General features: G+C 40.1%; 1 protein-coding gene across 1 annotated transcript in view; it reads right to left on the minus strand.

Annotated features, from left to right (window-relative positions):
• LOC128621048 (roundabout homolog 2-like) overlaps positions 1-15,365 on the minus strand; it is a 116,543-nt gene that overhangs the window by 27,110 nt on the left and 74,068 nt on the right. The window lies entirely within an intron of this gene.

Below are 15,365 nucleotides of genomic sequence, written 5' to 3' on the forward strand. Positions count from 1 at the left end.
AAACACTGCGAAAAATTCAAGCCTCATAAATTTACTACCCCTTACTGATTGATTGATTGAATGAACTCTAATAGGACGATTCATCTAAACACACACACACACACACACACACACACACACTGACTAAAGGAAGGAAGCTGGACATAGGGATGAGACACTAGGAATAATATGTCCCAGGATGCCCATGTGGAACGCTTACACACACACACACACACACACACACACACACACACACACACACACACACGCTTCCGTCTGCACCCTTATTTGTCTGTATAGCAAACACTCCAACAAGCACTAAGAGACGAGGCTCTCCGATCTACAGCAAAGATCATGCATTTCCATGAGACGCACTAACTCGAGGACAGATGCACAGATTTCGGCAGATGGAAGGATAAAAAAATGGAAATCTAAGTGTCAAGTGTCAGTTTGGCATAAAAAAAAAAAACACCCCACAACAATCCTGGCTCCTCGACTCTTCTGTGGTGCTGACTCTAGAGACTAGAGCTTTGTGCTCTGGAACTGGAACCCGGCCGTTTAAACGTTCTCGGTTTGGAACATCTCTCTCTAGGCGAATAAAAAATATTTTTTCTTCTAATCTACAAAGCAGCCATTTTGAGTCTATTCTGGACATCCTTGTGAGCATATAGTATTAATAAATAGTTGGTGAAATGAGGAGAGTTAAACAAAAGTGCAACATTTTTTATTGCAAAATATATCAATAAAAAAAAAAGAAAGAAAGAAATAATTCGCTACTCTTATAACTTTTTCCTCTCCAGCGCTCCTCGTCTCTCTTTCTCTCTGTCTGGAAGTCTTTCTCTGCCTTGTATCTGATGAATATTTATATTTTTTCCACACTCATACCGCCGAGACTTGGATCTGTCTGCGAGGCTCGGGGCGAAAAGGCTAGGCTTCACTTACTCCTCTCTCTCTTTACCCTTTTCTCCTGCAGAGTTGTTATTTATTCATTCATTTATTTATTTATATGCTTTTTAGGCTCTATTTTTATTTATTTTTTTTGGCGTTTTTGGAGCGGGGTAAATGAAAGGCTTTGCCCTTTTTTTTGGCACAGTTTCAAAATCTGCGCTCAGAGGCGGAGGAGCGAGTTGAGACGTGTGTGGAGACACATTAGACGGAAGGCTGATATGAGGGACATGTGCCAGTGGAAAAGAGGCGACATATGTTACTTCGTGCTTAGTCGTGCTGAGTTTTTTTTTTTTTGTTTTATTTTTTTTTTTTTGCGAATGCACACTGCTAACCTTTCAACTCAACATTTCAGTGCTGTGACAGAGTGCAACGTCTTCTTACTAGTTTTAGGTTTGTAAAGCAAGACAGAAGACTCTTTCTTTTTTAAGTCTTATGTTTTATGTCTTATCTCCATGCACGGTAAGTTAATATAGACACAAGGCACTAAATCGAGCTCGGAGAATCGCAACGTGTGCGTGATGTAGGCGATTTGATAAAGTACGTAAATAACGTCAGTATAACGTTTTGGTTAAATCGATGTCACCGTAGCTTGAAGGATAAGCTGACCGAGCACTCTTACACATGTACACTCACTTTATATTAACTTAAAATATTTTTATCTATAAAAAAATTTCTCGATACAAGCAGCGCATCGTCTCAGATGTCATCTATGTTCAAAACAAAATAACGGGACGATACCGTTAAGCAACACTGTCATATTTATACGTTTAATATTGGCCTCGAATAGCATTCCATTTTTTTTGAGTGTATTTACAGCCTAAAACAACCAGACAGAGAGCGGCGCTAGACTTAATACAGCTCCTCGCTTGAGCTGATATCATGCAAGAAAAAGGCATTTAAGTTGAAGTTCAGAACTGAACGTAACTGAGACACGCCTACGTTTTAGGCAAACTCCGCCCCTTGTGCTTTACTATGGCATATCTTGCGATTAAAATAGCAATTACGTCTGCTGGTACGTCTCAGGTCCGAATAACGACGAACTCTGGTATTAAATGCTCGATATGCATACATAGCCTGGAACACTTTTTCCGATTATTTACACTTTTATTTTCCTCTCAAAGCTTTGTAGTCTCCATGCGCCAGCACAGCCTCTTTACTAGTCCAATAACTGCACGATCTTCCTGTGGTAATCGCAGTTCTGTGTACAGTATATCTACGTTCAAAATATTACGCATCTATGGACATTGTTTTATAAAGACTTTAGCATAAACATTTATTGATTTCCATCATAGTGAATTATGAATTTGGGCTAAACATGGTTTTATTTGTACACACAAAGCAGAAGGTTATGAGTTTTACTATACACGCCCGCAGCTAGATAACTCCTACTGATCGTACCGCGCCAATCCATTCTGCCTGTGCATGTGTGGCAGAAAGAAAGAACGTGAGAGAGAAAGTGAGAGGGAGAGAGAGATTTATTTTCCATCACAAACTCAGAGTTGTAACCGCATTTCATTTCAGGTCCCAAATGCGATGCTGCTTTTTTTTTTTTTTTTATCGCTTTAAGATGGAAGAAGGCAAATATGTCGATCTTGGAGGACCTGCAGATTTTGTGTACAGCCGCTAGCTACGAGTGTGAGTGCAAATGTGAATGTGAGTGTGTGTGTTTTGTGCACAATGAGTGCTCAAGGGGTGAAAACTTAATGTGAGAATGTGGTACATTACATATTGAGCAGCAAAACACAATCGTTTGTCTACACAGGGCTACGAGGAAATAATCCTCCTTCATCAGAGGGAATATTAAATCCAGAGAGAGAGAGAGAGAGATAAAGAGAGAGAGAGAATCTTGGCTATACAGCCCATATCAAGCGACTGAGATATTGAATCAACACATCCCAAACTCATCCACATGAGTCAGAAATCCTCATTTATGCAGACTAGAGATAGAAAGATACCGTCCTGTCTACTAGACCTCAAGAACCTAAAATATGACCCAGAAATATTTACATACTTCGCCCTCACTTAAGAAGCTATTCGAACAGCCTCATGTCTTCTTGCCATCCCAGATTGCTAGCCAGGTAGTTAAACGCTAGCAAACTAGCATGTATTTGTCACAGTCGCATCATCTAATAATAAACAGATTGAAAAGTGTATTGTTATTTAACAAAGTAAAATGTAGAATGGTTGATAGGGTGAAGTTTTCTGTAGGAAGACATTTCTTGATCATTCACGGAAGGAGTCTCCAGTGTCAGCGCGTTTGTAAGTCGATAAGATTTCCACAGATTATACTTTCGGTGTTCCGTTTCTTAGCAACGTGACAAGCTGTGTGTTTTTACGATAACAGGAACGAACTTGTTTTTCCAGATGTTTCACAACATTAAATGCAACTGTAAACAGATAAAAAATTTTTTTTAAAAGTACGGTGTGCCGTTCATTAAGAAATATGAAAGTGTAATCATTGGCAAATTACTGCATGTTATGAGGACGCATTGGGACTTGGTGTTTTAGATAGACAAAAAAATCTACTCCGGTAACTCCGCTTGTCAGGTTAACCTGTTAGCTTCGCGTACAGGTTCTGCAGCTAAAATTTATTAGGTACCACCTTTAATAATTTGCATATCGGATCATGATAGGTTCAAAGCTGGGCAGCTTATTTTGTGACGTCACAAATTGAGATGCTCCTACAGTACATGGCCCCACCTCACCAGTTTTATTCAGAGAAAGTCTTGTTTTTTTGTTGTTTTTTTTGCCCAAAAGCCAATCTGTATAACAGGAATCAGACATTCAAGACGAACCAACCAGTTATAACTCACATTACGGAGTTAAAAGATGGATGGAAATACAGTATAAAGTTAAAAGTTGGATAGAAATACAGGATAAAGGTAAAAGATGGATAGAAATACAGGATAAAGGCAAATGATGGATAGAAATACAGTATAAAGGTAAAAGATGGATAGAAATACAGGATAAAGGTAAAAGATGGATAGAAATACAGGATAAAGGTAAAAGATGGATAGAAATACAGTATAAAGGTAAAAGATGGATAGAAATACAGGATAAAGGTAAAAGATGGATAGAAATACAGTATAAAGTTTAAAGTTGGATAGAAATACAGTATAAAGGTAAAAGATGGATAGAAATACAGGATAAAGGTAAATGATGGATAGAAATACAGTATAAAGGTAAAAGATGGATAGAAATACAGGATAAAGGTAAAAGATGGATAGAAATACAGTATAAAGGTAAAAGATGGATAGAAATACAGGATAAAGTTTAAAGTTGGATAGAAATACAGTATAAAGTTTAAAGATGGATAGAAATACAGGATAAAGGTAAATGATGGATAGAAATACAGTATAAAGTTTAAAGATGGATAGAAATACAGTATACAGTTTAAAGATGGATAGAAATACAGTATAAAGGTAAAAGATGGATAGAAATACAGGATAAAGGTAAAAGATGGATATAAATACAGTATAAAGGTAAAAGATGGATAGAAATACAGTATAAAGGTAAAAGATGGATAGAAATACAGTATAAAGTTTAAAAATGGATAGAAATACAGTGTACTGCAGTGTTTATTTCCAAGGCAGAGTGTAACATGTCTGTTTATGACATGGTAATGGAGGGGAGGAGTGCGCTTTCAAGGAAGGTCAAATGCCAATAATACGGTATACGTGGTCTGAAACATTAACAGGTATGTCTCAGTGTGAATGACTGATCATCAAACCCAATCAACAGCTTTGGTTTATTGCTATCTTAAACAAACAGACGTCCTTTCAAAGCCTGTTTCCTGCCTGCCAGCTTAAACGAGACCCCCGCTAGCAGTAGCTACCCCATGCCGAGGCTCCAACCGGACCCCGGACTCTAGAAAACGAGCTGCAGCGCAACACAGAGAACAACATAATTAACTCTTAATGAACCTCCTTCTTCCTGCCGCCATCACTAACACACACTTCCCAAATTCAATTTAGCCTAATCCTGCCTTTATGGTAATGTATAGCTCATTAAAATGTTAGTTACAGACTCATTAAAATGCACTCAGAGACATAATGAATTCATTACTATGATACTGCTGAAAAAGAAAGAGGAGCTAGACGAGAAGAAGGACACGGGAGAAGAAAGCAAAGGAAAGAGCGAGAATGAGAGAGGAAGACAGGCTTTCCGATGACTTAATTTTGACTGGAATCTGCATATATTTGCATAATAAACCTGCATGCTGTGCAGCTAATTTTCAGCATAGCTCTATAATGAAGGCCCTTGCAATTAAGACTCTTTTCTTCAAAATAAATGTAGGACCCGTTCATAGCTCTTTGTAGCGTCTCACTTTGTGTGTACGCATCTGTCTGGGTGTGTCAGTGATGTCTCGTTTGGGTTACAGTCGAATTATTTTGCCTAAATATGGTAGCTGATGAATGCAGGTCAAAGACGACCCAACAATATAAACATAAACGATGTTGAAAACGCCACCTGTGCGCAAAAGCAACGTGTCCAGAATGTGAATCTTCAGCCATTAAGTGTTTTTCAGCTAGTTCTTCAGCTTTGTAACCCTGCGCTGTGAAGGAATCAGAGAAGGCAGCAGTAGCAAAGAGACTCACAAAAAGCCAAGGTCTTCAAGAGACGATGTTTCAGCCGCTGTAGTCTGATTCTGCCTAATGAACGTAGCTGGAGAGCTCTGAAAACTTGGAGACTGAGTAGAATCAAAAGACTTCATCTCATCATCCAACTCCGCTGCTAACACGCCTGCTTTTATCCCGTACCTCGGAATCAAACAAACGTCTGACTGCATGCGAGAGACGAGAATCAAGACAGAAGCTGGGGAAGATTGTGAGATCAAAGACATGAATTGGCTGATCAGGTTGGGAGATTCATATTCCTCTGTAAAACAGTGAGAAGGCAAACCTTTTGCAGCATTAAATATGTTGCTGGCTGTGTAAGTTTTCTTATGTTCGTTACTATGCCTTTGATATAGATCTCTAATTAGTTTGTCAAGATGGTGATCACATGCCGGGGTTGTAAGAACCCTGATGGAAATGGACCTTTTGGCGGAATCAAAGTTTTTTTTTTTCTTTCTCCATTAGTATCAAAGGGTATTTAGCCACTGTTGGCTTTTAGACTGTCAGGGCAGAATACTACCAGGAAGGCTTAACACAGCTCAGGAACTGGAGATCTGACAAAAAGGTTTCCTGTGAAAGGACTTTTGCCTGCTCATCAATACCATCAAATGGTGTATCTCTATCTCATTATCTCTTTTCAACTCGTCCAGTCTTGAGACATCTGGCATCTTAACTGAAGTCTAACAGAGTAATGTTAAAAAATTAGTTCCATGGTGCACTTTCATTTACAGCTTTTGGCAGAGACCCTTATCCAGAGCAACTTACAGGCTTAAGGGCCTTGCTCAAGGGCCCAGCACTGGCAAGTTGGTGGTGCTGGGCGTCAAACTCACAACCTCCCGATCAGGAGCCCACTGGCGTAACCACTGACCTACAACTGCCCTGTTTTCAAAGTCTCTGGCACCTAAAACTCAGTGTACAGTCTTCTAGCTTCCCTCAAGTACAAGAAGAAGAAGAAGAATGATGTACATCTGCCAGGTCTTTAGATAAACCTTCAGTGCTCAACAACAATACACCTGCTACTATAGTTCAGAATCTGTTAGCCTGATAAACACGGACTTGGATATTATGGTCATGGTTTGGTCATGGTGGAGATAGTGAAGGACTGGTACTGGCCTTGTACCCACTGGCTCATTTCAGTTCATTTCAGTGTGTGTTGTGGGTCTAACAATTGACCTTGTTACAAAGGAGTTATACTGGACCTAGATCAATAACAAGTAAGCCAAAAGCAAGAATGGAACACGAAACCTCTGTCAAGCAGAATTAAAAGAAATCTTAAACTAGGAACTAGATTCAAACGAGTAAATAGTACAATTTGTTAAAGGAGAGTGAAGTCTCTCAATTCCAAACCAACTCAAAATGCTGACCAGAGAAGGATTAGCTCTGCCTCACTCAGGGTGAGCCTTGAGTCTTCTCAAAGTAAATTATGGTTCCTTTCAAGGTGAATCTTGATTCCTCTCAAAATAAGTATTGGTTCCTTTAACACCAAGTGCTGGTTCCTCTCAAGGTGAGCATTGATTTCTTTCACTGTGTCTTGATTTCTATTGAAGTGAGTCTTGGTTCTGCTCAAAGTGATTCTTGATTCCTCACAAAGTAAGATTCATTTCCTTTCAAGGCAAGTGCTGGTTGTTCTCAAAGTTAATCTTGGTTCCTCTCATGGCAAGTGTTGATTCCTCTCAAGGTGAATCTTGATTCCTCACATTGTAAGCTTTAGTTCCTCTCAAGGCGAGTGTTGATTCCTCTCAAGGCAAGTGTTGATTCCTCTCAAGGTGAGTCTTGATTCCTCACATTGTAAGCTTTAGCTCCTCTCAAGGCAAGTGTTGATTCCTCTCAAGGCGAGTGTTGATTCCTCTCAAGGTGAGTCTTGATTCCTCACATTATAAGCTTCAGCTCTCAAGGCAAGTGTTGATTCCTCACAAATTAAGTTTCAGCTCCTCTCAAGGCAAGTGTTGGTTCTTCTCACAATGAGTCTTGATTCCTATTAATATGAGTCTTGATTCTTTTCAATGGGGTCTTTTTCCCTATTAAGGCAAGTGTTTGTTTCTCTCAAGGTCAGTTTTGGCCCCTCTCATGATAAGTGTTCTCAAAGGTTACTTCCTCACCACTGTTGCCCTTGGCTTGAGCATTAACATCTCTAAACCTGCTTCGAGGTAATCTGCAATTTGTAATCACTGTTATAATAATAAAATATTAGTCTACTCCAGCTCAGTACCTGTCCACGCAGTACGTACGTACATACACACACACACTCACACACACACACACACACACACACACACACAAAAGCACACATTAATTGCTCTCATGCAGGGTGTTTTGGAGGGATCCACTGAAGCAGAAGTGATGTCTGATGACATAGGACCTGCTGGGTGTCACAATGGCCAAATACAGCTGGAGACAGTGTGAAGATGCTTTCTCTCCTTCCCTCTGTGTTTTTTAATCTCTCACACTGATAAACTCAGCCAGCCTTCATCACCAGTTTCATGCTGTTTTGGATATTTTTCCCTTTTTTTTGTACCAACCACACAAAAGTATCATTTGTTTGTCACCTAACATATCGGAGGTTTTATTCATTTTTTCTGCATGTGAAGAGGATGTAAGTGAAAGCTAAGCAGAGTGAATTCCTGTACGTAGCACTCTGCAGTGGGAATCTGATGCTGGACCCTTCCTGACGCAGGCTTCTATTTTCTGCCCATGAACTGTGACATTGTGAGAACGACCTCGGGGATGTACAGTAAGACGAGCCTCACCGCACAGCCCTGCCCAAGGGAATACAGCCCTGTTCAATAGCACTTACGTACCCCGAAGACCCAGATCTGACTGCACACAAACACACAATCACAGTTTAATGTTTTGCTGCTGCTAATTGAACTGGATCTTGGATTGTGGAAAAGGTGCCTCATCTCAATGGCAACCATCTTTTAATTAAACTCTCTGTTGGAGGCAGCGAATTAATGTGTAAATGCCTTAGCGTGTAAATGTGCATGTCTGACCCCATCCAACTACATAGGTCTAGACTGTAGTCATGTTTCTCACTGTAACATTGAACAGTAACTTCACAGAATACTGTATATTTTATATAAATGTCAAATTTCAGTGCAAAAAGTGGGGTTTTTTTTTTTTTTTAAATTGTGATCTTTGTGTTAAATTTATGACTGTTTACATTGTGGGTGGGATTTTTCATCCAATTGGTCACAGTGAGATTTAGAGGTAAAAACTGTGTTCCAACTGGTTACAGTGGACCTGTGGGGAAACCAGTTAAGGAACTGAGGAATTGTGGATGAGAACTGTTGTCCGATTGGCTACAGAGCCATCGTGGGTCAGAATTGTGGTCTGGCTGGTTATAGTGATATCAGGGGGGGCAGTAAATAGGGTTCAATCGGATACAATCGGATGCACTGGGCACAGGAATTGTGGTCCAATTGGTAACAGACATTGTGGCGAGAACTCTGGTCAGGATGGTCACCGCAATATCATTGTCCAATATCATAAATATGGTCCAATTGGTGGCTGAGGCATTGTGGGTAAAAACTGTGGTACTATTGGTCAAAGTGATATCAAGGGCAGTAAATATGATCCAACTGGCTATAGTAGCTTTAGGGAACGGGGCTCCTTTCTGACTGACTGTAGTAAGATTGCAAATCGAAACATGTTGACCAATTGGTCAAGATGAGTTCTGAGAACAATGTTTATGAAAGCTAGATAAGGTAAATAATTCTAAAGTCATTTTAATTCTCCCAGATCATTTTCATTCCCTTGGGCTTCCTAACATCTCAGGGCCCTTGTAGTCTTCCCATCCCATCTTTAATATCAACCCTAAGAGAAATCTTGCTGACATTATGTTTACTGAGGGTGCAAACACACCAGTCTACACAGATTGGTTCTAAGACCAGCCCCATTCTCTCCCTCCACAGTACTTGAGCTGTCAAAGGGACCAAAATGCATATCCCTAATAGCAACTTTATTGATCCCGAAAGATCCTGAGGTTGAGAGTGAAACTGCGGACTGTACGCCCTCTAATCTCTTAAACAGAAACCACAAACGCAAATTCAGCAGACCGTGCACGGTCAGCTAGCATTCATTAAACGACTCATCAAGGCACCTTTTCCACACTTGCAAAAACATCTCTGCAGTCTATGCAGGGTTTAATAGCAGGACGCTTACAGCTTCTTACACATGTAGAACAACACATTGTAGTGCTTCTCTTGGCAAAATAAAGTACTTTAAGAAGAAAACAAAAACAGCCCACACAAAGATGCAGTCGTTTTTGGTCCAATCATGGACAAGGGCACTGGCAGCTCACCTGAGTCGGCTCTGTCTTGCCAGTCTGAATGCCCCTTGCGAAAAAACAAGCGGTCTATAAATACACATCCTCATTAACCACACACAGCTGCACCCGTTCATCCACTACCGCACTCGTTCTCCGTGACTCTTCCCATTCATTGCTGGGGCTTGACCACGCCTCCCATGCCACGATCATTCACTAAGTCATTACTAACTATTTCATTTCCTAAAAGGAAATCTATACTGAAATCAGAACGTTTTGTTACACATGCAAACATGTACTAATTTCGAGAAACACAAAGTCTAGTTTTATTGATTAAAACGGAAATATACAATATCTGTGCATATGTACATATCAAATGATGACATGATCTGTGAAGTGACACAGCCGGTATGAATTCCTGTAGTGACGAACCCAGTAATGAAGTAAAACTATTCAGAAATAGGCCAGGGTTCCAAGGCTCATTCTGTAATGCTTACATTTGGCCAGTCAGTAATATATACAACAACAAGTTCCACCTGAATGGATCCGGGTCTGCAAACAAGTATGTAGTCTGGAGCAGGAACTGAAAAACAGATTACAGAAAGGACAGTTGATATGAGAGAAAGAATTTTTTAAAAAAAGAAGAGAGAGAGAGAGAGAGAGAGAGAGAGAGAAAGAAAGAGAGATGAGGGATGGAAGCAGAGCTAACAGGCCCGGGTGTTAAATCAGCGTCAGCTCTCGGCGCTCATGCAGACATTAAAAATGATTTATTGATGGTTTTATGGATCTTAACAGGCGAGGAAGAGTAAAAATTAAACCTGATACGCCAATGACCTTTCCAGCAGGCTGCACCATGCCGAGATGGAAAGAGATCCTGCTTTCTCCCCTCTAGAGAGTGTGTGTCTGTGTGTGTGTGTGTGTGTGTGTGTGTGTGTGTATGTGAGAGATGAAAGAGTGAGAAAAGGGAACATGATATGTGAATATTGTATGCACTCATTTGCAAACATTCCAATAAGGCAGATTGTGCATGCATGTGTGTGTGTGTGTGTGTGTGATAGAGAGGAAAAGATTTCTGTGCCTGTTGAGTTAAATACTCTGAATAATTTCAGCACCATCTCTGCATGCTCAGCATCTCTAGATCAGGCATCTTATTTAACACACACACACACACACACACGCACACAAAACAGAAAGAAGTGGGTGGCTTTTCTAACCTTATTGGAAATTGAATGCAAAGACAACTTACGAACGAAGTGGAATGAAATCCAAGGACTGAGCAGTTTAAGACCTCAACTGAAGCAATTCACTTGGGTCCTGTGAGTACTACAAACATTAGTCCCAAACCAATCAGTTAAAATACGAATGCTAAACTCAACAAATGTATGGCGTTAAAGAGAAACATGGCTGAATTCAAATGCACACCAAGATAGACAATAGTTACAGTCATTGATTGAGTCTTCAGAAGTTTCCTGAAGGATCTAGGTAAATCTGTAGAGTGAAGAAACCTGGGCAGTTCAATCTACCAAAGCAGAACCACAAGTCTGGCATTCTAGATTGGACATCTGGATTGGATTACCAGACATCATTTAACTCTCACACTGTAACAGTCGGATTGGAACCTATACTTAAGAGTCATGCCATGTACTGTAGGTGGCCAAAGTTTCATTGGTTTTACACAGAAGGCAAACATCCAAACAGTGGAATGAAGTGCTGGTTGATTAAAGCCCAGATATCCTGCCGCATTTAGGACTGGAGACACTTTGCACAATCGTACAGATGCATGTACATGTTGGAAATCATTTACATTAGGAATAAGGATTTTTTCCTGCATCGTTCTCCCAAATTTGGTCACCTGCCAATTCGCCGCCAGCTCTCCCCTAGCACACACGACACCTACCAATTGTCTCGGAGGGTTCCTCCGAGACGTATGACGCCGGGCAACCACATCTTTTTGAAATACTGCACATGCAATGCCACAGGACAGGCATAGGAAAGTGTAATCTACCCTCTTCCAGATACATAAGTGATGTGACATGACATGAGTGACAAGGGAGTGCAAGTATGTCCCTCCCACCCAGAAGACCAATTTTGCTCCCATAGCAAGCGAAAATCATCCGGATTTGAACTTCCGATCTCCCAACTATACGGCGAACACTTTTCTGTTGCACCATCCAGGAGCCACAGTTACGTTGCCAAGTTATGTAAAATGTTGCAGTGTCACATGGGGTGTCTTCTGTCAGTTAATATAAAACATGTTCGTGGCAGATGGCAAGGTGGTTCAGTGGTGTCTAAGTGTGGATTCCGCCAGTTTCCTCCCTGGTAGGTGGCATGGCTGCTTAGAATTTCCCCTATGTGTGTGTGTGTGTGTGTGTGGTGCACCAAGCTTGACTGGCATCCCAGTCTTGGTGTATTCTAGCCTCATGTTCAGACACTACAACACTGACCAGAATAAAGCTAAAGAGGAATGAATGAATAAATTTATGTATACCCATGGTATAAAATAAATTTGGAAGTGAAAATGTGTCAAATCCAATTTGAACATGATCAGGCCAGGTTACTGATACGCACTACTCCAATTTCCAATTATTTATCAGAACTATGATACCTTTCCATCTGATCTGAGTTATACTGAAAGTCCTACTGCAACCCAATTCCTTAATTTCATTACCGGCCTGCAGAAAGTAATTGTGTTCATGCTGGTTGTAATCAGCTTATTGCTGGACCTGCTCTTGCACCCTGGACCGGGCCAAGCTCACCCAAACTGAGCCGAGCGGATGGAGAATTCTAATGGAGCTCACTGGGCTCTCTCTTTCTCTCTCTCTCTCTCTCTCTCTCCCATATATTTAATACACACACTCTCTCTCTCTCATAATGGATGGACAGCATCAATACTTGGCCATCACAGCAGCTCTTTTTCCGTGTGGCTCGATATCAGGGGCAGCTCTCTGTTTGGTTAATCATTCCGAATGAAGCACAAAGTTAATGAGGTTACTTCTGATCTCTTTGATTTCATCCACTTCTTAAAGCTCTATCGACCGCACGCTCGAGGGCGATGAGCGAAAGTCAAATCTAAAGCATGACCTACATCACCAAAACAATCGAGAACCGTGGAACAAGCGAGGCCATGTGCAGTGACCGTACGATATTAATCACTGCTGGATCATTTCCTGTTTGGTTCTATTTGATCCGATTCGGTTCGGTTTCTGTATTCTGTAGTTTTGTAACACTGCAGTTTCAGAGCTCCAGGACCCCATGCGTGATCCTGACCTCGGGTTACCATCTGTGTGGAGTATTCATATGTCATCCCTGTGTCAGTGCAAATTTTCACCATGTTCTCTAGTTTCCTCTCACTTCCCAAAAATGAAGGGGTCTGCAGAAAGAGGTAGCGCTAGAAACCAAAAAAAAAATATATATATTATTTCACTATAGTGATGCAAACATTGGAAAATGATGGGAACCAACAGGGCATGGAGAACATGGAGATGAAACGCCATGTCCATTCACAGAAGGGTTCTTTGTAGGTTTTTTGAACAGGTGAGGGCTCTTAGCGTCCTAACAAAGTGCTCTATCTGAAACACTTTCCGGTAGAAAAACAAGGAAACGCGAGGAATCCTAGAAACTAACGTAAATCTTTCTATATAGAGTAACTAACAGTATTCGCAATATACACGAAGGTCAATACACCAACAACCAACAATCTTGCGTCTCTATCTTCACTCGATGCGACGTATAAAACCTGAAAATGAAGTCCATGCTACTGATATCAGATTACAGAGACGATCAGATTAAAATAGAAAAAAAAATATTGTACATACGGTCAAGGACTATTAATATCCCAAAAGAGAAACGACGCATTCTAGTCAATAGTGATTCTTACTCTGTTAGCAATAATTCAATAAGCAAACACTGGTCCTGATGTGTAAACTGTGTGTGTGTGTGTGTGTGTGTGTGTGTTTCCTCATTGTTCGATTCAATTTCTGAATTCACACGAGGCTCAAATTCATATCAGATGTGAAAGTCATGTCAACGTATGTCAACGTACATCAGCCTCACAGCCTGATGGAACAATTCCACATGCCCTGATCATCCAGCTACCCGATGAGAGTCCATTACTATCCTTCAATAGTTTCCATTATTTCATTTCCATCTGCCTGTAATGACCTCGAATACCGGGGCTGACGCTGCAAAAAGCAACGCTAATGCGACGAACTCATTACGGACAATTTCACCAAGAATTCGCCCGTATGTGTGAAACAATCCGTGACACAATATACACACGATTGGACTGAAAATGCGTAAATGAAACTGAGATGTAAATGCAAATGAGACAGAACGCAATCTAAACAGTGGACTGTTAAAAAATAGAGAACATTGAACAGCTTTACTGGCCAATTACCTGAGAACGTCACGAGAACGTTCTGTAACGTTCCTACAATGTTCTAAACATTTCACCCTTCACACTGGCTTCAGAAAGTCAATTACTCAAAGTTTGACCATAATAATAATAATTATATTTATAATATTATATAATATTTATAATATTATTATATGTATAATAATAATTATTATTATTATTCACAGCCCTTACGGGTTTTTTGGTTGACCCTCCGAAAGAACAATTAAAGGTTCTATACAGAACCAACCCCAAAAAGTTTTCCCATCAGAAAGAATTCCAGGTAGAACTGGTTTTTTTTGTTTGGTTTTTTTTTTTTTTTTAGATCTAAGGACCCTTACATATCCAATGAACCCCTAAAGAACCTACTGTTAAAGGTTTTTAACCTCCATAAAGGTTTATACTTAGCATGGGACACTTAATTACACAATGAACCCGTAAAAAAAACATTTTTCAACAACAGTGTCTCTGTTTTAACTGGGTATGTGCGTGGTAATACCTAAAATCTGTCAAGAATTTAAAATTTACCTATCTTGGTACTTGGAATTTTAAGGTTCATTAGAAAATTAAGGCTTCTTTTTAGCCTCCTTAAAAGGGTTCTACTTGGCTTGGAACTATTAGTTATCTAATAAACCCTTAAGGAACCTGTGAAGAATCCTTTTATTCTAAGAGTGTATGTATTACCTGGGTATGAGTGTGGTACAAACTCCCAACTGATGATTATGATTTTCTTCTTAATCTTAGAACCTGTCAGGAGTTTCAAATTCTTGCTGTCTTGGTACTTGGAACACTCTTAGAATAGAAAGGTTCTTGAAGGGTTCCTGAAGGATTTATTGGATAATTAAGGATTCATAGCCTCATAAAACCATTTTCTGTGGCTTAGACCCCTTTGATTAACCAATAAACCCATAAGGAACCCTTGAGGAAACCTTCATTTCTAAATGTGTAGGCATTAACTGGGTATGTGCATGGTACAAACAAGTAGTAATTTGCAATTACTTTCTTCTTAATACCTAGAATCTGTCTTGGTACTTGGAACACTCTTAGAATAAAAGGGTTCTTGAAGGGTTCCTTGAAGCATTTGTTGGATAATTAATTGTTCATAGCCTCCTAAAATCATTCTGCATGGCTTGGGCCCCATTCATTATCCAATAACCCCCTTAAA

Source organism: Ictalurus furcatus, chromosome 17 (assembly GCF_023375685.1).
Source record: "Ictalurus furcatus strain D&B chromosome 17, Billie_1.0, whole genome shotgun sequence".
NCBI classification, from domain to species: domain Eukaryota; kingdom Metazoa; phylum Chordata; class Actinopteri; order Siluriformes; family Ictaluridae; genus Ictalurus; species Ictalurus furcatus.